The sequence below is a fragment of the Fukomys damarensis genome, unplaced genomic scaffold, assembly GCF_012274545.1.
Source record: "Fukomys damarensis isolate Sample0158 unplaced genomic scaffold, DMR_v1.0_HiC HiC_scaffold_39, whole genome shotgun sequence".
Taxonomy (NCBI): domain Eukaryota; kingdom Metazoa; phylum Chordata; class Mammalia; order Rodentia; family Bathyergidae; genus Fukomys; species Fukomys damarensis.
Genome location: NW_022900951.1, coordinates 81,950,856 through 81,974,488, shown reverse-complemented (window position 1 = coordinate 81,974,488; position 23,633 = coordinate 81,950,856). Strand labels below are relative to the sequence as shown.

The window sequence follows — 23,633 nt, the reverse complement described above, 5'->3', positions numbered from 1 at the left end:
TATACATACATACATACATATCAGGAGCTGCAGGACACCATTGTAGAGAAGGAATGGGCACTTGAACCTTCATCCGAGAGCAGTCCTTTGGCTGCTTCACACTGCCAAGTTCCCAGAGTGGATGAAGGAAGGACAGTCACAGGACACTGCTGGGAGTTGGAGGTAAGGCTGGGGAGAGAACCACCGAGAGGCAGGGACTGGTGGTCACAAACTAAGTTCCTGCAGTCACAGGCCACTTTCGACACGAGCTACACTGAACTGGAAGCTGACACTGGTACCATATTCCCACTGTAAGCAGATCTCCACAGGAATCACTGTTGTGGGGGCAGACTGCAACCTTTGACTTCCAGCATGAACAAAGATATATCCTGGCCTGAGCTCTGTTCCTTACCCTAAGCCCGAGGAAAGGAGCCATGTGTCCAAAACAATAGAAAACTTTCTTTTACTCTTAATTTGATTGTGTTATTTTTTTCATTTTTTATTTTGTTCCTTTTTAAATTTACTCTTTGCTCTTTCCCCCTTTTGTACATTCCCTACACACTTGTATTCCATTATTTTACACTTTTTTCTTTTTATGAGTGTATCTGTGTATGTGTGCTTCACTTACTCTTGCCTTTTTTTCCCTCTCAATATAGTTTATAGAAGGTAAGGGAATTCTCCCTTTTGCATCAATGTCCTTCCTACATTTACGAATATTTCTTCATCTGACCTCTTTCTCCTATATGTTATTCTTTCTAAATTTTACTTTTCTTTCCTCTCTACCTTTTCAATTGTCTCCTTTAAACTCTTTCTGTAACATCTATACCAATCATAAAATCTTTTCTCATCCCTATTTCCCACTACCAATTTTGTAACCCATTTTTCTTGTCATTCCTTTTAAAATACATAACAACATACCCTTAACAGCAATAAGATCTCTACCCCCTCCTATTTCTTCCTTCCCATACCACAGAGCAGAGGACTTAAAATTTTTTCTCCTTCTTTTCTTTTTCTCTTCTCTTCCCTCCTCTCGCATTACCTGGTTCCCAAACCCTAGCGCTTTACATAACAGATTCTATAAAATTACTGTTGAATTTTTTTCACTAGTAGGAGAGATACAGCCATCACATTTAATACACATTAACTTTGGGTCAACACTTGGGTTGTTAACGATATTTATTTTATAGCAGTGAATTTCTTCTCTAGGCTAGAGTGAGACCCCAATCAGTGTCTAATAGAATGTTATTTCTCAATTAGCCCTGATAGATACCACTGTAATTGATTAGCCAGTTGCCCTTGTAGTTTAATTTATTACATAGGAATAATTCTGGCTCAGTGAACAACTTAGTGTCAGTGAACTTGTCTGCCTAATCTACCACTACATCCAGGGAGAGGAACAGCAAGAGTTCCTATTCCAACAACTCAGACTGGATCAGACTCTGCAAGAGTGACTGCAACCTTGCAGAAGAGTTCCTGAGTCTGAGTTAACTTTAGTATTGCAGTGGAGGGATCAGAGGAATTATTGGATGTTGACATTCAAACTTTCTGGCAAGGAAGCTACTTGAGAATTAGATATGCAATGTCTCATTGGGATATCAAATCTTTAGTCCCAACCGACATTTTATTGGTTTAAGTTTTGTATGTTTCTTGATTTATTTAGTTACATGTGGTTATGTTATGTTCTTGTATGTTTTCCTGTCTTTATTAGGTTGTTGCTCCTGTATATTTGTTCTTTCTCTGGCTCTGATTTAATAGGTATCTTGGTTCTTTACCTTGTCTCAGCTCTTTATCTAGTTTCTTTGTCTCAAACTCTTGAGCAATATTCATATATTTCTTTTTCCAAACATGTGAACTCCTCCTCCCAAGTTTTTAAATTCACCATACTTAGTCCCCCCATAGTCACTCCTATCTTCACTAGTATAGTTCCTTAATCCTCCTCATCCCAAACCTCTGGCTTTTCTTATCTTACCTAGCATATTATCCTCCCTATAAGCAAGTTCTGATAACCCAATAGCTTTGCCCAGTCACAAAGCAAACCCTCTTTCTCCCATAGCTTGCCATTGCCCCCACAAAATATCCTCTGAAAACTCACAATACTAAATCTTCAACTCAACTAAAAATACTCCAACAAAATCAGAGCCCACAGAAATCTTTTCTTTGAATCTGCAAGTACCTTTCCCCTCAAACCTTCCTTAGTGTCTCACACTATCCAACCGCTTCCAATTTGCTCCACCCTGCCTCACCTACCTCACTGCAGAGAACCACAAATTATAAACTGTCATAGTGTGCATAGAGAATAGACAAAGGGCCAAAGAGTGACTGCAAAGACTATCGTATAGAAGCCTTGTAACATTGAATCTGTGAATGCTGTGATATTCAGAAGCATGCTTTTTTGGTAAAACATATGGACAGATTAAAAAAAATCACATAAAGTAATTGACAAAAGGAGTAAATACTAGCACTGGACATACAAAGCTGAAAATCATTCACGACGAAGCAACATCCTTCTAAAAAATCTACATTTAAGCCACGAACACTCCTCACTTCTGTAGTCCCCAGTATGCAGTAACCCTCCCAAAGAAGGGAGGAGAAAAATGTGGAAGCCATATATAATGAATTTAGACATAAACAAACAAACACAGATACAAGTAGGAGAATGGGGAAACAAGGAAATAGATCTCTGAAACCCCTCAACTCTCCCAAGGCAGGGAAAGAGGCCACAAAGTGAGAAAAAAAAGAAAAACAGGTAGCAGAAATCTATGAAAAGTTCTTAGAAAGGATGAAGAACATAGATGAGTTCAAAGATGAAATGAACCAAAAGTTCACAACAATTACATTCATTATGCTCATGGTGAATTTTGTGGAATAGGTAAATAACTGAATGAGCTAAATAAAATAGTTCAAACTTTTCCATGACAGGTTCAAAAAAGGATACAGAATTCTTAAACAGCTGTCAGACAAATACCCGAAATAAAAAAAGTAGTATAGAATTCATACATTGTAGAAATAACCAAGGTGAAGACAGAAGGTCTGACATTGAGGGCTGGTTCTTCAAAAGAATAAATAAAATAGATATCTCATCCACTACTGAGCTCCAATAGAACTTGCATCACAATTTTCATGGCTTGTCTGTTATTTTCCATTGGTATTGGAATTTCAGGAGTTAAGCTGAAAAGAAAATGCAGTAATTCTATCACAGCCAGACTGCATTACTTTAGAAAAGGGATTAGTCGCTGTCATTTAAAATATAATTAAAGGTATTGGTTAGAAAAAATGTGAACTGTCAATTAAAATATCAAACCAAACCTTGCAGTTATGCTTTCTCTATATAAGCCCTATATTTGACATATCACTTAACCTTGAACATAGTAAGTGACCCCCTTCCTCAAAAAACTATATTTTGTTGCAGAAACAATGTTCAATGTGATACCCGTGTATATGGAAGCTGCTCAAAAGAAGTTATAGTATTTTTGCTATTACAAATGTTTATAAAGTATGCATTATACAAAGTGAATATTTTCCTACAACTGGGAACATCCTAAAGTCTTCAAGTCTCACGTAAATTCAGAGTGATGGAAACCACATGTCTAACTGTGCCCTAGATCCTACCATGGAATGAAAAATGAGACAATGTTTCATGGGGAAAAATGGAGGAATTTTGTGAGTAAGGGGGAAATGTAAATTAAGGCACTTTAAATTTCTTCAATATAGTTATGTTTGGGGGTGGTAGGAGAGTTGGTACATGATTTCTCATGGGTAAGAAAGGTCTGTGAAATGTACCCTCAATTTTGGCAAAGTATTAAAGTACCTAATATTTTAAAAACCTAAGGCTATCAATCAAATAAATCACAGCATTATCTATTGTGCACCTATTGTATGGGAGGTAAAGGAAAGCTAAAAGGATAAGACTATTTCTGATATAAATACAACTTCGTTGAGCTGACCATATACACAGATTATGGCACTGTGTTAGTGCATTAGAGTTTAACATGAGGGCAAAGATGTAGCTTTCTAGATATCAGGGTAAGAAATTGTCTGGCTCAACATTTTTACAAATTTCTCTATTAAGCAATATTCCACACGAATATCAAAGTACACCTTTAGCACTTTTCTTCCCATTTCAGTTATCTCATTAGGATCTAATGTACCATTACAGTTTGTTCATACCAGAAAAGGTGTAGGGAATGTGGGAAGGGTCGGGGAAAGGTAATAAGGAAAAAGAAAAAAATATGAGAAAATGAAAAAATGGAAATAAAGTGTTTGTAAATTGGGAAGGTACGAGGGGGTGAAGGGAGGGCAGGGACAAGGGGAAAAAATGAGAACCAAGACCTGTCAGGTAAAGATACAATATCCCAATAATGAATGTAACTGCACTGTATACCTAAAATGTACCAATAAACTCAATTAAGAAAAAAAAAGTATCAAAGTAAATTTTTGGTATATTTGTAGGCAATTATTCTAGAAATATCCTTCTGCCAATATCACATAGGAACATATAGTAAAAGATTTTTTTGTTCAATTATCAATGAAATGCTCTACTTATTGTGGGCACCTGATAAAATTTTATTGAATGAATGAATAGTGAGAGCTCTTTATTTTAATTATGTGCAGTAACCTGACTTTGTCTGAAGGGAATATATTTTAAGACTTACAGTGGATGACTGAAACAACAGATAGTGCTGAATTCTTGCATATGCTATACTTTTACCTATACATATGTACCCATGATAAAGTTTTATTTATAAATAGCATTGGGCCACAGTTGACCTTAGATAAGTGATAACTATGGATAACTTAAACCACAGAAAGTATAAATTGCAGGGAAAGGGGATTACTATGGTTGGTTTATACCAGTCTGATATTCTCATGCCACCTGCCACATCTGGAGCATTTCTTCAGTTTTTCCCATTAACTCTAACACTGACCAGGTAGGAGGGTATTCACTTAAGTTCTTTCACATAACTATATCTTAGCTCCCTAACAGAATATAAGTTCCTCAAATAAAGTGAATAGGCGAAGCATTCTGAATACTGTAAAGGTGAACAGTACTGGAATTTGTGTGTAGAGGTTTTCACACTGTATGTTGCTCAACTATGGATTGATTGAAACTTTGAAAGTTTTATTCACAAAGTTTAGTAATGCCGCACTGGACTCACCTACTTTCATATTTTAAATTCTAACTTTGTGCTAATTGGTGATTTGCTAATGTCTATGTGAGTCAGGGGATGTTTTAAAACATTATATACATAGAATGCTTCATTTTTCCACAGAATATCCACCCTTAAAAGATCATATCATCCGCTACAGAGAACAAAGAGCTCAGATTTCTCCCAAGTATACTTACCAATACTATGTTACTGTAAACACAGCATTAACATTGAGCTGATTGTGCATTCAAGTGCCATCACAGACAGCAAAGGTACCATTCCACACTCCATGTACCCGCCTGCTATCTAGTTTCCCTTCAGACCTTTCAGTAAATCCTGCCTGATAGAAAAGAAAATTAAAAGATGTTCCTATTAGTTTGTCCTGCTTAAAAAAGACAGATCTGGGAGAGCTAATGTTATGGAGCTATAAATCATATTCTTAGACATGTGATTGTCATTCAAACTTTAAATGTCAAATCTTTTTAAATTAGCCTTGCTGACAGTGCCCTGAAATACTAGGAGGTAGGACTGTTGTGTACAGTTTGCTCGACGTAATATCCTGCATTTCATGGGGGAATCTTCTGTATCTTTTCCTTCTCCCCTACAGGGTCCTTGCTTTCAGCATAATAAACACAAGCAACTCTTCACTGTGCACAAGAAATACTCCCTTAGTTTAAGACTTCCTACAGCTATTGCCTTCTCTAGTCTTGAACACAAAAATCAGTTGACATATTTGCTTCAATTCACTGTTTTTCAACTTCCTTCTAAGTCACTGCTTTCTCTAAGGTCATGAGTGAACTCCACATTTACAAACCCATTCAATAATCTTCTGCCATGATATTATTTAATGACTCGATTTCTCTTAAGTATTTGACATTCCCTCTTAAAATGTTATTTTCTCTTGGGGCTTTTCATGATGCTCATCTGTTTTTATTTAACCTACTCACTCAGTTTTTTTCAATATATCTCACGGTCTTCCTATTCTTAATGGGCTTTCAATGCAGTTGTTTAAATTCCAATGTCTTCCCCTGTGCTCACCCTTAACCTCCCACTCTCCCTACTCAAAAGTGTTCTTTGGAATGATTTATTTCATACCATTACCTAGATTATCAGTTATATATGATGACTTTTAAATCTTTATCTATGTTTCAGAACTCTTGGTTTAATTCCAGGCTTATATATTCTATTTGCCCAATGAATATTTGCACATGGATGTCTCCATAATCTGATTCTCATAACCAGTTCGTATTCAACATGTACAAAACTGAACTTAACTCTTTTTATCAAAAATTCTCTTTTATGTTCACCACTTCTGTGTATCATACAACTATACATGTGGCTTCCTAAGTGAAAAATGTGCAAGTCATCTCTAACTGCTCTATTTTTCTGTCTACTAAGATCCATTTACTCAGTCATAAAATCATGTTGCTTCTGCATTCTTAGTAATGCATTTCTTTCAAATTCATTTTACTACCCAAATTCAGAGTGCATCATTTCTGTCCTGGATAACAATATTGTCCTAATTGATCTCTCTCCAATCTATCTGCTGCACTGACATCAGATTATATCATATCAGTCCACTTTCCCTAGTTTCTCACTTCTTTCATGATAAAGCTGAAATGTCTTAGCTAAGTACACAAAGCTCTTTGTGATATGTCCTCTGATATTTCAGTATTTTATCTCTGCCTCCAGCATATTTCACTTTACCTCAACCATATTAAAATATGTTTAATTACTCCAAAATTATCAAATTAGTGTAATTTAGTAACATTTAATGCAGTACAGTAGAGGTCAGGCAACTATTTCTTTAAAGGTCCAAATAAATAATAATTTACATTTCACGGGTCATACAGTCTCTGTCAAAACAACTTTGCCATTGTAGTGTGAAAATGTCTACAAATAATTCACACATTCAATGAATGAGTATGATTTTGTTGTTGATTTATTTACAAGCTTGTTAAACTTAGCCCTTAGGTCATTATCCACTAACTCCTAAACTGGAGGACCAGGATATGTAAAGAAATCCTTTGTTGAATCTTTTTAGAGAGCTTAAAATTGATCTTGATTTTTGTGGCAATTAAGATTTTTCACATATTAATTTACTTAAAACAAGTTACAGCTGTGCTTAAAACACTATTTAGAAGACATTATTATCCTCAGAAGAATTTAAGATCAGATAGTATTAATTTCCATGGAAAATTTTCCTGGTCAAAATACAGATTTAAGTTTCACCAATATGCTATAAATCTTGACTTTCACTTAAAAGATGAATAAGCTTATAGTAATTATTTGCTTGAGTGTTTCTCTTCTACCCACTCTTATGATGCCTTTTCTTTTTCTTTAATCCTAATCTTTCTAATAAATTGTTTTCCCTCTGTTTCTAGGTCTTTGTGCTTCCAGATCAAGGGAAATTACAGAATCAAAAAGTATTGGCAATGGCCAGGAAGAATTGCTTTTATTAAATGCTCCTATGGCTTATGGTATTATTAGGAACACTGAGTGTCCATACTCTGAAAAAGAAGTGAAAATAGAAAAATGCCTGGGATATCATAATTTTTGTTGATGAAGATAAAATTTTAAATACCTGATGTTGAAGTTTGATCTATGGAGTGAAAACAAAAGAATGCTTTCATAATTTCCTACTGAGTAGAAGAGAAAATGCTAGGTTGAGTGAAAATATTTCATCCTACAATAAGTTGACTGGACAGTTTTATATAGGCTAATTTTCCATCTGGACCCCCTTACTGTCCTGTCCAATTAACCAGTATTAATAGACATGTTTATCAACAGTGCTCTTATCCATCAATTCTCTCCTTTAAAGGAAGAGATCAAATAAGCTCAGTGTGTTAATTGTTTTTGGCAACATTCCATTTGAATTAAGGCAGTGCTTTTCAATAATAATTCAAGAAAAAATTGTTATGCAAATGTAACACAGGAAGCTACAACAACCATTATAACATGGCAAAATATTATTGTCTTGGGCCATGTGGATGAGAATAGTAGAGGAAAGTGGAGCTGCAAGAGGGAAGCCTGAATCTATCACAACGTTGATCACTGTCTTAGCCCTGAACTACTGCTAACACATTGACTAACATATGGAGACGGGCTGGGTTTAAATGTTAAGATACTAAGTGTTTATGGTTCATTATTATAGAAGCCCAACTTCTTATACAATAATTAATTGAATGATTTAGCATCATCATTTCTCAATAAACAGAAGATTTAGTTTATGGTTCATGGTACTAAAAAGACTTGTAAATTAGGAACTACAATATAAGATACTTTTAGAATTTTACTAAATTGATATGAACGCTGATAGTCACACAAATGTATCTAGAAAATGTAGTTATGTATGAACTAAGTCAAGGCTTTTTGTACCAAGTTACCTCCTAAGAGAAGGAGTTGAACCAATTGATTTCTAAGGCTTCTTCGATCTATAAAGATTATTATTCTAAATTTCCATAGTCTATATGCATTTTGCTCTTGACTGATTTATTAAGATCAATGAAGGAAAGAGAATAGGCTTTTGTACGTGGCAAGGGAAACAACATATTGAGGATTGAATTATGGCTGCGAGAAATTAACAATTATATTTTTCTACTGCTGTGGTAACAAGATCTAATATTTTCAATCTTAAAGATATATTCAGAGAAACCTACTTCTATCTTGACAGAGTGAATTTTAGTGGTTCTAAAGATAAATCTCCTCATTCTCCAATTCATAAACATTCTCTTCCCTTTTCCTCTTTCTTTTTATTTTTTATTAATTGAGTTTATTGGTACATTTAAGATATACAGTACAATTACATTCATCATTGGGATCGTGTACCTCTACATGACAGGTCTTGGTTCTCATTTTTTCCCCTTGTCCCTTGTAAAAAGAAAAAAAACAAGCCATGAAGACCCATACATTATAACGTGTAACTAATAAGGTTTCTTAATCAGAATATATAAAGAACCACCACAAATAATTAAGAAGACACACCTTCGAAAATGGTCAGTATTCTTTTTTATTTTATTGAGTATATTGGTACAATCTAGGTGTACAATACAGTTACATTCCTTACTGGGATCCTGTATCTACACATGAGGTCTTGGTTCTCATTTTTTCCCCTTGTCCGTGCCCTCGCTTCACCCCTCCTCCCTTCCCCATTTACAAACACCTTATTTCCAGTTTTTCATTGTGTCATATTTTTTTCTTTTCCCTTATTACCTTCCCCCACCCTTCTCATTTTCCCTACCCCTTTAGCCCTTTCCTTCCTATTTCACATGGTCAATTATATCATTAGGATCTTATGTACTAGTATAGTTTAGATGATATCTGAAATGCGCTTAAACTCATCATGGCAAGGCCATCTCTAAATGCATGGTATTTTGATCAATACGATATTTCTTCAATTCACAATCTTCTCCTTTCAAATCAAAGGCCTTCCTTTCGGATGCAAGTCACATATGAAAAGGGAAGAGAATGTGCTCACCTGTTTAAAAATAGGATGTAGAATTATGGAACTAGTGATACTACACCAAGGGCTGATTCAGTACTATACTTGGAATAGGACACTGATAATCCTTACAGAAAATCTACCAATTCCAAAATGGTCCAGTTTGAGACATGTAATTTGACAATTTAATTAGTTTCTCCTATTTAAGTTATACTAATATGCTCTGGGTCCTGGTGGAAGAGGATGGATGCTGTTTGTAAAATCAAATAAATAAGCAGAAACACTAAAAACAAAGGATTCCATGAAGGCAACACCCTGGGTTTTTTCTTTTATAGCACTTTATTTTTTTTCTAAGAAAACTTTCAATAAACCCCGAAAAAATGCTATAGGCTATAAATGTTTCCTAAGAAAAGTCTTCTAAAATTTCTAATGCATCAGTATTATCATATTTAATAGACTATAAAATTTTCTAAGCCAAAAATATCCAAGAAAAATTGAAAAATGAGATTTTATGTATCAGTTCTCTAGATCCACCCACAAATAATGGTAGAATAGAAAATATCAAATAATTCAAAAATGATGTAATTCATTGCAATGGAATTACAAATTCAAATGTAAATGAGCTCTTAAGAAGAAAGGGAAAAAGATGACCCATTAGTCACAGATCTGCAACTTTGGTATGATGCTCTTTTAATTAGGTGTAAGTCATCTTCCAGCCTTCTGGCAAAATTCTGCAACGAGAGTCTGGCTTATGTGTAAATTTTTTTAAAATTCTGACTTATGTTAAAATGTTACAAATCCATGTGTATACAGTTTGTTTATGAATGTCTATGAGTTCTTCCCTGATTATGTGTCAGAATTTAGAGAATGCTTATGTCTATCATAATCCATTGACCTTGAGTTTCAGCTGCTTTGCCCAGAAATCCACAGCCTTAGATTTCAGGGCATGTATTGTCCTGGTTTCATGTTTAGTGAAGAGTTTGATTCATTGTTTGAATTTCTCTTTCTTGATCACCTTCTGCTGTTCTCTCTTTTATCTTAGATAGCTAGTATGCCCTAAGTGCTGACTCCTGAATGCATTTATTATACTAACAATTATTGGTTTTAAATATTCTCTCAAATATACTTCCAAAATTAAATTAAATTAAATAATTTTCTTCTTATATCTCCATATCTAACATCATCACAGTTAGATAATTTCAATTGTATTCTGTGCCCTTTCTATGGATGCATTTATTCAGCCAGAACAATGAGACAACAGTGTCTCTGGGGAAATCTAGGAAAGACAGAATAAGAGGATATTTATAGAATGGATATTCAAATGTATCACCTAATACAGGGCCCTGCTTTCAGGTTGATGTTAAATTATTCCCATCTCAGGATTATCTTATCTCCCCTTGAATATATCCATAGTTTCCCGCCAATGGTTTCATTCTTATCTCTCTAAAATAGTTAAAACCAACCTTTGATGTTCTACCAGAATATTCTTTATTGAATTTTTATTTCATTTCCTTGATTACTTTATTCTTGGGTAGAAATCAAAAGTTTGAAAGTCTTCTCTAAAAAAATCTATTTTATACTTAAGACATTAGTTCAGTAACTCTTCAACCCACAACTTTTCAGGCTCAGTTCATTTTCAGATCCTGTTAACATGTTTTATGCCAATTTAGTCAAACCACTTAATAAGCTTCTTACAAGTTATTATTTGGGCTAAAGGAGAAAGATCAGCATATAGTGAAAAAGGGAAATATGAACCAAGGCAAAAGCTGGCTTGGAAGATCATGTACATTTTCAGCACCACCATTTGCCATTTAAAGTTGAAGATGGATATAAGCCTCTACTGTATTTTCTCCTTCATGTAACATATTCAATTAGTTACCCCAAGTCCTGTGGTTCTGACATTTTTTAATCCTAAATGTCTCTAATGTCTCTGAAATCAAGTCTTTCTCTCCTCTTCCATCATCTCTTGCCAACCCAACACACCTAGGTTGCTGCCATTAAGAATATATATAATATTCTATATATACTATTCCAGTGCTGGAGTAACCAACACTTTTATTTCCCTTAGCAGACTTCTGTAAACAAAGGACTTTGTTGTGCTTTCCTATTATCTGTTCTCCATTCGTAGTGGCTTTCCCTCCCTTCTATTCCCATGGAATCATTAGAAGGCAATTTAGGGTGGCAGCTGAATGTAAAGCTGATATGACACTTTAAAGATCTTCACCAGCCAAATTACTCTCCACAGAAGGCTTAATTTGTGGAACATGTTCCATAATCACATTTTTCTCTTGATTACCCTACAACTTTTCCTTCTCCTTATTTCTTTGCCCCATTTCCTTTCCCTGGCACCAATTCAAACCTAGCAAAGCAAAAGGAACCATTCTTCAATTAACTATCATGTTTTCTGTATAGATATAGATGGGCGATTAGGCATGGCTATATTGATTGCATAGGTGAGCAGGGCTGTACTGTGCAAAAATGGTACAGAGGCAAAAATGTCCAGATACGCAACCACAGTATATTAGTCTGTTAAAAGTCAACTCATTTCTTCTGTATTTTGTTCAAAAACTCCAGGAAAAAACTGACTTGAAATACATACGGTCCATTTAACAGATAAAATACTCATCAGAACAGATGTCATAGACATGCTCTACCTTTGTTCCTTTACCAAAATTGAATAATCCATAAGGGGAGTGAATGGTTTATAGGCCCTCAAAACTTAGTACTTGTCAAAACACCTCAAAACTAGATTTATTCATAATATTATATTAAGCTTCTAGATTTAATTCAGTTTTCAACTGACATTGAGTTATAAGCCTATTGTTAAGTTCTACAGAGCAAAGGTGAATTTTAAATGTTTCTCTGCTCTCCTGAGACCATTCTCAAAAGGACTACATTTTCCTTTTAAGACGTCAATTTTCCTAACACCTAATGGAGTCACAAATACGTAGTTTTGACAGATATGCAATGAATTTGTGAAAGTTTTGTTGAAGCAGCAGCCACTAACGTAGCATTTTATACCTGAGAAAAATGGAGGCTTAAAAGAACTACCTGATGAATACAAACGATGGAGCCTCCCCGACTAAGGTATGTCTCTGCTACCTGTTAAAGATAAAATCAGCAAGTGTCTTTGCTTCACTGTCTGTCTAATATTATCAGCAAAAATCAAAGCCTTTGTTTGTGTATAAGCAAAAAAAGTGGAGGAGAGAAGAAGAAGGCAAGGCAAAGGAGAGACAGCATATGGTGAAAGCTGGACTTGCTGCTCATCCAGAAGAATGAATGGGTGAGTCAGCCCCTTCCCACAAGTGATTTGAAACATCCTGACTTCCACACCACATAGAGGCTACACCACAAGGCAGGCAATATGCTACTTAGCTTTCTTTGCTAACACTGACCATCAGCCTGTTATTCTGACATTCCCACAATGTTACTGCTCTATTATTAGAAAGGAAAAGTTTGGCAGGCAAGGCATTTATAAAGTTATTTCATATGGCTGAAAACTTTAAACTGTGTTTTGGACTGAGGAATAAAAACGAAACCAGATGGTTCTTCCATTTTCCTTCATGCCCCTAGTAAATTTACATGCCTTGCTTTCCTGGAATACCTCATTGAGAGACAACATCAGTTCCAGAAGTTGATGCACAGCTCAGTGGCTTTGTGTCAATACCAGGCCTCAGTGAGAAATTCAGCATGCTAATCTTTCGAACACCCTAATTACAGGATTCTCAAGATATCTAATTTTATGTCATTGTTTGAATGCTTATGCTTCTTCCTTGAATTTGTATGGTGAAACCTAATCACCACTGAAATCATATTAAAGGAAGGGCCTTTAGAAGGCAGAGTCTTAATGAATAGGATTAATGCCTGAGGGAGTTTGTTTGCTTCTTCCACCATGTGAAGATGCAGAGAGAAGGCAGCATCTATGAAGTAGTATCTAGAACGATGAGAAAATAAATTTCTTTTGTTTACAAGCCCCTTGGTTCATGGTATTTCTGCTCTAGCAACCCCAACAGACTAAATGTTTGAAGTGAGGGAAGAGGTTGGGGATGAAGCTGTCATAAATTCTCTAAGCCACTGTCAGTTCTCTGGCTCTCTACACCTTATTGCCTTTATTTTGCTGTCTCTCCCCGTTTCTCACTTTGTCTTCATATATTTTACTCCAAATTTCCTTGTCTTCCTTTTTCTTCTTGCTGGATAAAACATAGTATAAAGGGCATGGGCTTTGCTGAAAGTTAACCCAAATTTACTATTTTAGACCTTTGTTCCAGTGAGACTTTGGATAATTTTCTTAGCCACTCTGTAGTTCAGTTTGATCACTTTCAAAGTAGGTATTTTTGGGAATACCTTATTGCTTTGTTGGGAGTATTAAATGAGACTATATGTGCAAAATAGCTATCCATATAACATACTCAAATATTAGTAATTTCATTCCCACTTCCTTTCTGAGGACTCTGCCAGGAACCTTCCTTACTCTGCTTCAATAATTGCTTCTTTAGCACAGATCTATTGATACCTCAGAAAGCTAATGAGAAAACTTGCACATTGTTCTGTTTTAGCCACAGTCCCAAATCACACTGGTTACAAGGATCGAATTCTATGCCAGAGTGCTTAAGTTCAAACTGCAACTCCATCTCATACTATGTTTCCTTAAGAAAGTTAATTTCTGTTGGACTCAATTTCCTCATTTTTAAAACAAAGATAGTAATGATTCTACTTCAGGAGATTTCAGTGAAGATGGAGTTAATTCATGTGGCTGACACATGACAAGTGTTTCACAAATGTATATAGTTAAGAGTCAAATGTTAAATTCACGAAAAACCTTGTTTGATTATCCTATTTAAAATGGTAGCTGTTACTCTTACTCTCTTTTATCTTACCTTGCTTCATCTCTGTTCTTAACTCTTACCACCTTCTAATAAGACATATATTTAACTGGTTTTTTCCCTCACTTTCTGTATCATTAGTTTGTCACCAACATGAAAGAGATTTTTTCTTTATCCTCAAGACCTATAATAGAGTATGGAACTTAGTACTGAATAATTATTGATTGATTGGATTATTAATTGATTCTGTGCAAAAATTTGGAGTAGAGAAAGAGCACAGATCTTTGAGGAAGAGGGACTCCATAATTTGAGCATAGCAGACTTCCTATTCTCTAACTGAGCTACTTCTCGGCAGAACATTTTGAAAATCAAGGAAAACTGCCTGGGTGACAGGAACAGACTTCTAAGTACAGAAAGGAACTCCTGCTCACCTGACATTCTGAGTATGAGGCCTAAAATTAAGTTTCCTAAGGTGTCTCATATTATGTGGCTTCTGTGTATGTATTTAAGTTTTATTTTAATTTTAATTGAATAAATAGTACCTATGGAGTGCACTGTGATATTTTGATACATGTATATATTTGTGGAATGATTAAATCATGCTAATTAACACACCCAACACCTCAAATACTCATCATTTCTTTGTAGTGAGAACCTCAAAAATCCACCATTTCAGCTATGTTGAAATATACAGTACATTATTATTAACTATAGTACCCCTCTTATACAATAGAATTTAAAAATAATTCTGCTTCTTTAAAATTTTATCTCAGGTTATAAAAAGTGTTTAGGTTGTTTAGCACCTTAATAAAGAAATCTTTTACCTAAAGTTATGCCTATCACTTTTTACTATTAAAGCACCCCAAAAAGCAGACATAACAGCTAGTGAGATTTAGAGCAATTGTGTATAATGGGAGTGGGGAGCAAAGGGGTTCTAAGCCAAATGCCTCTGCTGCCTCCATTGCCTATGTCTACATGAAAACCACGGGAACAATGAAGTGCTATTCTCCACGGTCAGTTTGTTGTTTTACTCCAAACCTTAAATTTTCTGCTGACTTTTTACCTCGCTAGGTATTGTCCATTTAGTGTTTGTGAAATCTATGTCTCTATTCTGATATCAAATCCCGAATCATCTACTTCTCTCTGCATAGTGTCATTATTTTAAAGAAATGTATTTTATCAAGGGTCAGAAGAGAAGACGACATTAGGCATGAAATCAGAGGAAAGCCAGGCTGTTACACAGTGGCAAAATGAGGCAGAGGTACTCTACCTAATTGTGAGAGGAAACAGCTCTGAACTTTAGTATTTCATATATATGTTTTATATTAACAACCTTGCAATGGTAATAATGTACATCACCTATCACTTTTTCTGTTGAAACATTTTGATTCCTCTGTGCTGGTAGGAATCTCAAGTTCATTTGGATTTGACGACTGCCAGCTGCACCTTTTAAGAAATAGATGACCCCCTCCCCCACCCCACATATATGGCTGCTTGGGTAACTCCTATTCTTATTTATCTAACCTAGGCAAAGGCATTCAAAACAAACATGGATCAAAGAAGATTTCTGCCAGTGATTTTTCACTTTAGGCCTGGCTTCCAAGGGAAAGCTGAACATTAATTGGCTTCTTAATATGAGTTGTGAATATTGATGTTTATATTACTTGGCTACATATTTAGTAATAGTAAGCATTGATAGCTCAGGGAATGCATGGTATGAAGGTATCCCATCTCTCTGAGTACTATACTATACCAGAACTGTTCTAAACGTTCATGCTTGAACTATTTCTTAGGAAAGATCTACTACTGACATTTTTCTGGAGAATAAAATCTCTTTCAAGGGTCTAAAATTGAATTGCTTTATGGATGATTGATTCTCTGGATCAAGTGAATTATGATGAGCTAACATTCCTAATGTCATAAAAATAAAAAATTAGCCCACTTGAGTCAGGCCTATAATAAAACTGTGAGGCCCAACTGAATACGTGCTAATGAAAACCAAGCAGCTAACTCTGGATTCTGTCATTTTCTTCAATTATTTGATGTCATGGAAGATAAGTCAGTCAATGGTGAAATCTCTGATTTATTTTGTTTTGTTGATTGCAATGATAAGATACAAGTAAAGATGAGAGAAGAAAGAATTGGCAAAATCCCTACAAATAAGAGGCACAAAATGTCCTTTTATAGAACATCAAAATAATGTTTGGAAAAAGAAATATTTCTTCCTAATGTAGGATGGAGAATGAAGTGTCTGAGATTTGACTAACAAGCAGTGTCCTTCATGAAATGCTTGGTTCTTAGAAAGACTGTGCAGCCAAGTAAGGTTCATCTTCATACTCACAGCCTAGCTGTCTTTCACCACTTTCTTCCCTTTGGAGTCCATATTCTAGTTACCTGGATAGGCTTGACTCTTGCCTGTGCTTCCTATCAAAATCTGCCCAGCACTTACATATAACACTCAACTATAGATGACAGTTAATTGTGCAACTCACTCTCTCTTCCAGGGAAACTTCTGTGTAAAAATCAAATAACGTAAGTTAAGGAGACATTATTGATACTAAACTCAATACATCCAGCCAATAGTTGCGAGAAGACAGGGATATAAGAGATGGCCACAATTAGGTATCAATGTCTTTCTTGCTCCCATGAAATTCAAATATAGAATATGTTTTATTCTAATATAGCTTATCCCAGAAATGTAAAGTAGTGTCTTAATACAAAATTTTAAGGTTTCCTTCTTTAAATACAGAGTAGAACTCTTAGCTGGAATCTTTGCATGTTCAGTGCCGCAGTTCAGGCAAGTCTGAATGGTTATAGGTAGCTGGTGGAGTTAGTTTATATATGGACTGAAGAAAGAATGAGGATTTTGTCCAATTTTTGCATAAGTTCCTGAGCCAATAAAGTGGGATGAAGTCAATATGGTACTAAGTACACCACTTAAACTTAAAGATTGGGGTGTAAGGCCTATGGAGGTCAAAGTTGAAAGCAGAATCCAAAGAAGCTATTTTTACAATGAGAATAAGGACATACAGAGAGACACAAACACATCATTCACTACCCAAATGATAAAGTGGATTAAATAGGGGGCAGAGTGACATTCTTCCACTTTTACCCATAATGGCACTGATACAATGAGACCTGAAGGGGCATTTTAGTGTTACTTTGATTCTTCACAAGGTTGCTACTTCGGGGAACTCAAGAAGTGATCACTTCTCTACTGTTGGTTATGAAAAACTATTCTTTCACAGAATGGCTTTTATATTTTCTTTATCAATATCTGCTTATGTTATATTAAAATAAAAAAATAGAAGTGCTCAATTCCTGGGTGTGCAGGTACCAAAATGTAACCCCAACACTCTGGTAGGTTATGGCAGGAAAATCAAAAGTTCAAATTCAGCTGGGGTAATTTAGTGACTTGGCAAGACCCTTTTCAAAACAAAAAAATTAAATGGCAAAGTTGTAACTCAGTGTAAAGGTCCTGGGTCCAATCCTCAGTACTACAAACAAACAATCACCCTCAGCAGGAAATCATGGTGCCACAAGCTAGCATGGCAACAGTGACAGCAGCAATGATACTTTATGGGGCTTGTTAGGGCTTGAAGAAGATGAATATGAGAATAGCATTTATAAGCACATTTGAGACACTGCCAGCGATTTTCCCACATACGCAGATGACACTTTGGGGAAGAAGAGTCAAGAGATCCCAAAATATACAAGTGAAAATAACAAAACAATGATACTGACATTATTATGGTTGATTACATAGACAAAGATATTAATTTAGAACTAGTCACATGTATATCTGAGTATGTATTTATTGTTGCTTATTTATGTGTGTTTAGTATGGAGATGGCTTTCTGCCTAATTTCCCAAGAATCTCCATTTTGCTTAAAGTTATACATCTGTGGCAGAGCTCTTCAGGTGGAAAAGCACAAAGCTAATTGGATCTTAAAAGAATCAAACTGGACTGGCGTGGTGCCACACGCCTGTAAATCCAGCACTTGGGAGGCTGAGGCAAGAGGATCCCAGTGAGTTCGAGGCCAGCCTGGGCTACAAAGTGAGTTCAAATCCAGCCTAAACTACACAGAGAGACGCTGTCTAGAAAAAAAATCAAACCCGTAGCTTTGACATCATCAGGATGTTCTAATCATCTGACTTAACTAACTGGCCACAATCCTGGGAAACATTTTTCTTCTGAACTCTAAAAGCTCAAGAATTTCAGTAATGTGATAAAGATAAGTCGGATTATGAGCAAAACTCAGATGCTCTGAGTTGACGGCCTTGGGGTTATAAGAGGTAATGTAAAAGTAAGATAAATGCCTGCTCTGGTCAGGGATTAAAACAGTTCCACAAGCTAGAATGTAACTTATGAAAAAAAATGTAACAAAAATTGAGGTAAACAGACTTAATTAAACTTAGGCTTCCTAAATTCATTTTCTCAGATCATTTGCTATTATTTTTAGGAGCTGATTAAGCAGTAACAGATGTCACTAATGCACATGTCTCATTACACATGTAAAATATGTTTAGTGCATAGAAGAAGACTGTGATTAGAACATTTCTGGAAGATACTATTAACTACTTCCTGCTTATTTTGAAAGAAATCTTTTACTTTGTATTTTAGAAAATGCATACAGGTTGAATTAAAAATGGATTCATTTTCTGGGGAATTATGAAACCAAATTGAAGCTGTCTTTTACATTCAGGTATATAAGTATTCTTTTTATGTGAACATGGACACATAATTATTATCCAAGTTAGCCTTTGCTTAAAAAATAAAAAGGGCAAAAACATGAAAGCAGAATGCATAAAGAGAGCCCTTTTGTTCATTTTGGCCAATCAGGAAGTTGCTTTATCCAGAAAATGTTCTGGAATAAACGTACAGTACTAGGCAAAGAATACTGTAAGACCTAACACCTGTTTAGTGCTTATTATTTAGTAGACATACTAAGTACTTTTGCACATGTTCACTTGTTGAAAAGACTGTAAATGTATCTACTATTATTATCTCCAATTTAAAGTAAAAGAAACTGGGACACAAAGAAATGACACGAATTGATGACGATCACAGCACTAACATCTGGTTGAATTTTGAGTGGAATCTAGACAGCTTGTTTCCAGAGTTTATATCTTTTGGCACATTATCACGCTGATGATAATTGAAGGGTACTAGAAATATTCCTGGTTTGTAAATTCTGAAATATAGAGAATTAGATTCCCCATTTCAATGAATAAATATCTTGAATAACTACATATATTAAATCAAATATAATATGCTCCAAAGACACTACTATGTATGTTTCTTTCTTCAGAGATAAATGAATAAATAGATGCAGTGCAGAATACTGGGAAGTAGTTTTACGAGTGCACAGCAATTTCCTGTGAAAGCATAACACATATTTTTTCAGTGTCCTGACATATTCAAACATATGCATTGCCAACAAGATTTTTTTTTGTTGTGACAGGATGGGGGAGGATTACTCTTGCTCTTTTTCAGCATTGAGATATATTTTATGTAAGCTTCAAATGGAAATAGGGGGTAATTAATGCTAATGTTTGGAATTGTACTCCAGGACAGAATGAGGAAGGAAGTCTTTTGCATTGATTCCTATCTATTTTAGGCAAAAGGAGGCTTGTGAGTGCTGGAAAAGAACATTATAATTTCTTGCCCAAATTAAATGGCACTCATAAGAAATTAATTTTTTAATTAACAGAGACATATGTATCAATAATTTGTTTCCATTCCCACTATAAAAATGCTAACATTTATAGTTAGTTGGAAATATGTAGATTCCTGGTATTTTGGAATCCAAAAGAAAGTAATAATTGTGTCAGAAAATTTTGTTTTAGGTTCTCCACAAAAGAGAGAGATTGTGTGAGTTAATGGCTCACATTACCTGTAATATTTCAGTGCTTCTAATTTATTTAATTGCCTTTGGAGCAATGGTCTCTTATCTCTTTAGAAATATCATCTCACCACTGTCAGGAAAAAGGAGGATTGTGTACAGAGGGTTCCAAAGTGAGAACATCTGCAGGACAGTGCTCTAAATCTTCTCTAAGCCACAGAACACACTATCATATGATACCTGTTTTTCTAAAATGCAGTGACAAACTTTCAACTTCAAACAACCAGACAATAAACAAATGTATTTCCATGTGGGAGATCAGAAGGAAATTTTATAGCCCTATGATTTTCAGCAATAAGTCAGAAAGGTCACATAAAGCAGACTAGTATCTTGGGCATTTCCCTGTTCTATGATGTAAGGAGTGATTTAGGAATAAAAGGGGATTTTTGCTGTCTTGTTTTCTTATTACTTCTCCATTTTTTCTGTATTTGTTTCTACAATATTTAGTCAGTAAATTTGAAATATATCCTGATGCTCATAAAAGAGTGAGGCATATCTTTCAAAAAATATTAATAAAATGTCTTAGATAAATTAAAAATAGTAGTGAACATTTTCTAGAAATTGCTGATTACCAGGCCAGTTAAAAAGATCCTCAATTCTAAACATTTGAGATTATTGCAATTACTTACAATTAATTTTGTGTATCCTCTTGTGGAACAATAAAAAATACTCCTCACATGTGCGTCCTATTTACTTCACTTAAGAGTATGGCCACAATGTTCATCCATTTAACTATAAATGTCTAGTTTATTGTTCTTTATGGCTGAGTAGTACCCCATTTTTTAAAAAAAGAAACTACTATGCAAACTGTGTAATAAGGAATCTAAGACAATGTAATAATTCATATATAACTGGAGTGGATTTATGGTACTATGGTGGTGAGTACTGGTTGTGTGATTTTCATCAAGAATTTCAGGAGAAAGGGTGAGTTTGGTTTAAAATTTCAACTGATTAAGTTTTGGGTTTCAATTCCATCTCTTGACTAGTAGATGACCTTGATTATGTTTTGTCTCTAGAATCTCAGCTTGCCTGTGGGAAAACAACATTAAGTGGCAGCGCTGTTAGTTTTAAATAAGTCACTTAATAAAATTACTAAATTCACACACATACAAATTGACAAACATGCATCAAAAGCCCAGTAAAGCAATTTCATAAGGGTTAAGGGATTAAGTATACATACAAAGATTCTGGTAATGTCCCCCATGACAAGGCAAAACTTGATAATGATAGCAATTAATTTTATTAGTTCGTGTATGTAAGGCACAATCCTAAATGATGTGTCAGAGGAGAAAAACAATGTTTTTCTTTAACCAAAGTGATTCAACATTTATTTTATCATAAAAATCCAGCAAATAAAACTATATACAAGATCTATACAAACAATCCATTTACACATCAGATACCTTAAAAACCTAGTGAAAATATAATCTCCACTGCCTGCCTTGCAAGCACAAGGGCCTGAGTTCAATGCCTGGAACCACAAAAAAATAAAATAAAAATATAATCTCCACAATAGAATTAAACCAGAAAGACTAAGTATCTTTAGTGAGAAACCTAATCGTTTTTGTATTTTGGATGCTGCTTTAATCCAACTCTCTCACCGCAATGAGGCATAGTATCACCTACTGTTATACACCACAGGCAGCTACAGTGGTCCAGCACTTGTTTAGCACTGAGGCTGGGCACAGGAGGTCCACCATGACCACAGAAAATACACCTAAAGCAATGTCTTTGTTACGGACACCTGAATGGTGCTGCTTTATAGAGGCTGCCCTTCATCCCAGGTCCTGAGGATCTCAGATCCAAGCTCCAGGAAGTTCTGCTGTTGATATGACACCAAAATTCCTTTCGGATTCTGGAAATGGTTTTCATGGGGTTATCAATCCAGAATTCTTTGACCCTCAAGGCTGTAACTAAGGCTGTACCCAGCAGGCAACATGTTATCACACTAGTTTGGAACTAGAGAGGCAGCTATCATGGACCGATTCATGAGACAAGAATTGCACTGGGAAGGCACAAAAAGTACTTCCAGTTGCTGATCAGCAATTAAAAGACACTGATAAGCCATATTACAATGTGCTGCATTCAAATCTTCGAAGATATAGCTTGCTTAAGCTTGAAGCTGGGAGGCCCTGCACTGCTTGTTGAAAGGAGGAATTTCTAAAAATTCTTCCTCTTCCTCACTGCTTCTTGTAGGAAGATCTGGTAGTTTGGACCAACTGGCCAATTTGTCACTTGTTGTGTCCATGATGAGGAGAAAGGCATATTCTAAAAGCAAGGGCTTATTGAGGGGCAAAGGTTCACTCTACTTTTCTAAGACACAGGATTCCCCTGCTTGTTGTCACCACTCTCACAGGGGCTCACAAATTCTCCTGCCCCCAAATGTGTTTAAAGTGGAAGACTTGTGGCCTCACTTGGCAGGGGACTGATCTTCTGAAGTTGAAGCCAATAGATAGAGGAAGGTAGGCAGATAGGGTACAGGTCCTGAATAGTTAACATAAAGTAAGCTAAAAGTCAGGGCTTAAGTGAATTAACATACCAAAGGGCCAACATAATTAAACAAACTGACCACCAGGGCCTAATGGAATGCAAAGGACAAAGAACAGGTCCTTAAAAAAGACCTTGGAAGAAATAAAATGCAAACAAAGTAGCTTGCTTTCTGGACTTCAAAGGCCTAACTGCAACTGAGGGGCATCCCTGCTTTTTATCATGTACACAGGTCCCAAAAACTGTATAAAAGGCCAATGGACTTAAATATTTATGGATTTTTACCCCTCCCCAACAAGCAGGAATTCTTTTCTTTTATTCTTTCTAATAAACATACATTTGGCCATTCCCCACCACTTGCTGCTTGATGTTTTATCAGCTTCAATCTTCACTGCCCCCAAACCAGAACCTGAGAGCTAAAGGGAGATGGTTACAAAGTGATAACTTTTGTTTTTGCCTGATAGACCTTCCAGGGAACCCAGAGGACTTTCTGTGATCTTTGAAGTAGGGGTTGTGCTTCTGCTGCTGGAGTCAGTAGGAGTGGCTGGGGATCTGATGTTAATGTGCTCTTTCCTCTTACTTTCTACCAAATTGTTTAGGTTGCTATCTGCCACCTTTGTGAGAGATGTCATTACCTCATATGAACCAAGCCCATACTGCTCTCTCGGTCTGTTTCCTGGCTCCAAAAACAGGATAACAGCCATTTGCTTATCACACTTTCTTTGGCCTTCTTTTTCATTGCTGTAATGAGCTCGCCAGACTCTTTCCAATGCCCTTTCACCAGTACTACGCTGAAATATTCATCCTAGGAGAGGACAGTCACTTCAGTAACCAGCGGGGGGGGGGGGCC

The 23,633-nt window shown here is 35.6% G+C and overlaps 1 protein-coding gene and 1 pseudogene across 1 annotated transcript in view; both read right to left on the bottom strand.

Moving 5' to 3' along the window:
• The window catches only part of Il1rapl2 (interleukin 1 receptor accessory protein like 2), a 1,183,927-nt gene that overhangs the window by 179,797 nt on the left and 980,497 nt on the right, over positions 1-23,633 (bottom strand). The gene's annotated exons all lie outside the window — the stretch shown is intronic.
• The window catches only part of LOC117284729, a 6,495-nt pseudogene continuing 4,700 nt past the window's right edge, over positions 21,839-23,633 (bottom strand).